A 2,797-nucleotide genomic window follows, 5' to 3' on the forward strand; every position below is an offset into this window, starting at 1 on the left:
GGGGGTTATAGCTCAGGGGTAGAGCATTTGACTGTCAATCAAGAGGTCTTTGGTTCAAATCCAGGTGCCCCTGATACAGTCCTGTTCTTGCGTCCACAGGCTATGGATTGAATTTGATTTTATTTTCTGTAGCTCATGGCCAGCTGAATAATAATGTCCCCTGTGTTTATGCTAGGCATCAGTCTAGGTTCTTTATATTAATGATCTCTACTTTTTTAAAAAAAAAATATTTTTATTCATTTCAGAGAGGAAGGAAGAGGGAGAAATACAGAAACATCAATGATGAGAGAGAACCACAGATTGGCCGCCTCCTGCACGCCCCCCACTGGGGATTGAGACCGAACCCAGGCATGCATCCCTGATGGGAACCAAACCCGGGACCCCTTGGTCCACAGGCCGACGCTCTATCCACTGAGCCAAACCAGCCAAGGCTCTCCTCTACTTCTTGCCAAAATTTTACAAGATACCTACTATCAGTATCTCCATTTTGCATGAGGAGCCTGAGGCTTGGAGATGCTCAGGAATGGCTCCAGGTCAAAAAGCTACAAACAGCAGGTCCAGGGTTTGAACCCAGAGCACACACACTCTCACTGACTTCATTAACCTACTCATGCTGTTTTTGGCTAGTGATGAAAGCTTTGTGGCCAAATTCCACTTAGCAATGCTCCCAAGGTGCTAAGACTGCCCACTGAGTTGTGAACGTTTTGGTTGCTCCCTCAATTTGCAGTGCCTTGGAGAGAGGCATGGAATCGAGTCTGTTCACAGAAGGGATAAACATGAACTGGCTTGAAGGTTAGGGAACTGCATTCTTTTCCTGTACTTAACCTTGAAGTTCTGTTACCACCCTACCATCCCCATTCATTTCCTGCAGCCCAGGACCCTAATACGTTGGGTGTCTTTATTCAGGACCAGAGATCAGACCTTAGTCTATAGTCTAACTCTTGCCCACAACAGATGCCTTGCTGTGTCATTAGATCAGCCTGGGCAGCATATATTGAGCACCTACTATGTGCCAGAACTGTGCAAAGTGTGAGCCCAGAGGCGATAAGACACAGCTCCTGGACTCCATGTGCTCTCAACCGGGAAATAGGCCTGCAAAGTAAAAAATCAGTGATGTGAGCTGTACCGGGCTGTGCCAGCTTCAGGAAGGCAAAGGAGGAGGAATTACTCGAGGTTATAGGAGGCTTCTGAGAGGAGCCGATGACTCAGGATTTCAGAGATGAATAATATCTCGGTGGAGGGAGGGTGGAGTGGAGACGGGAGTGTGGAGAGAGAGTGGTGGTTCAGTTCCAGGCTGAGGAAACATGGCCAGCGGCTGGAGACAGGCAGATGCAGTTGGAAGCAGCTGGAGCACAAAATGTGATGTGGGGCGTGTCAGAAGACGAAGCTGAGCTGGAGCTGAAGAGGCAGATAGGGATTCAGATGTGAAGAACTTGGCATGTTGTGCTAAGGGACTTGGAGTGCTTCCTGAAGGCATGTAAAGGGGAGTGACCTGGATAGACTTGGTTTTACAACAGGCTGTTCCTGAATGGATGTGAGGGGTGGAGGCCTGGACCCCTTTTAGGAGGCGGTGGTCCTGGGACTACAGGGATGGGATGACATCAAAGGTAAAACCAACAGGATTCAGGGAGGAACTGTAATTGGGGAAGGCAGGGTGGGAGGAGCCCAGAATTGTGTTGAGTGTTTCGGCTAAATGATTGAGTGCGCGGTGATGTCACCAACCACGATAGGAAGGAGGCTGATGCGATGGTTACTCAGGGCCAGCGTTCACCCTGAGTGTGCACTGGAATCCCGGCCCCACCACCTCCTAGCTGTGTGACCGCCCTGTGCCTCAGTTTCCTTGCCTGCAAAATCAGTATGCTAACGACAGTACCTTTCGTATGAGGTCTTGGAGATGATTCCTGGGAAGTTGTGGGTAGACCTGTTAGTACCGTGCCTGGCCCACAGCAAGTGTCCAGTACATGGAAGCTGTTATTATCACAACAAAGCAAATGGGAGGAGACACAGGTTAGGGCAGGAAGATGGCAAGTTTTGGGGGGGCATACGAGGTTTGATATCTGAGGTTCCTGTAAGGCCCCAGAGTGGAGAGGCTGGGAATGGGCGTCACGGGGTGTCAGAGAGCGTGTGAGTTGGAGCCCTGTCGCTCCTCAGCCCCCTAGCCGCTGACAGGCCTCACCAGAGAATTTGTTGCAATGAGAGAGATTTCCTTGACTTCTTTCTCCTCAATCGTGGGTATACACAAGATTAAAAATCCTCACATTGGAACTCAAGGGAATGGGACTAGAGGAGTTCAAAGGAGAATTTTGAACTTTAGAACATCCAGTTTTGTTGGTTTGTTATTGTTTTGTTAACTGTAAAATGACAGTTTATCCTGGATGAGGTCTCTTTTGAAAATCTGATGAAAACACACACATTATACAATACGTGCACACATACAATATTTGCCTATCATTTCAGAGCTGTGCATGAACCTCTGAAGTCCATTTGTGGATACCCAGGTAAGATTGCCTCCATGTCCAATACTTGGTGGTGGCCCACAATATTTAAAACATGCATCCATGTACTCGGAGATTTATGGGCGGTAGGTAGTGTATTTTAAAAGCTGGAGAATTAGGCTGAGAATACAGCACTGTGCTTTAGGTGCTGGGATGAGAGTGAGCACAGGCTCTGGGAAAACCAGTGGGAATTGAGATGGATTTAAATCCAGGAGGACTCTCAACCATAAAGGAGGTACTTAGGAAGTATGATGCAACTCATAAAAGTAGAATTAAGTGTTTATAGGCTACCTGTCATGTCA

At 47.9% G+C, this 2,797-nt stretch overlaps 1 non-coding gene across 1 annotated transcript; it reads left to right on the forward strand.

The window, feature by feature from the left end:
• Positions 1–73, forward strand: TRNAD-GUC. Its single transcript has one exon. It is a non-coding gene; the product is annotated as a tRNA-Asp (tRNA).
• The last annotated feature ends 2,724 nt before the right edge of the window (positions 74–2,797 follow it).

This window comes from Myotis myotis, unplaced genomic scaffold, assembly GCF_014108235.1.
Source record: "Myotis myotis isolate mMyoMyo1 unplaced genomic scaffold, mMyoMyo1.p scaffold_m19_p_13, whole genome shotgun sequence".
Lineage (NCBI taxonomy): Eukaryota > Metazoa > Chordata > Mammalia > Chiroptera > Vespertilionidae > Myotis > Myotis myotis.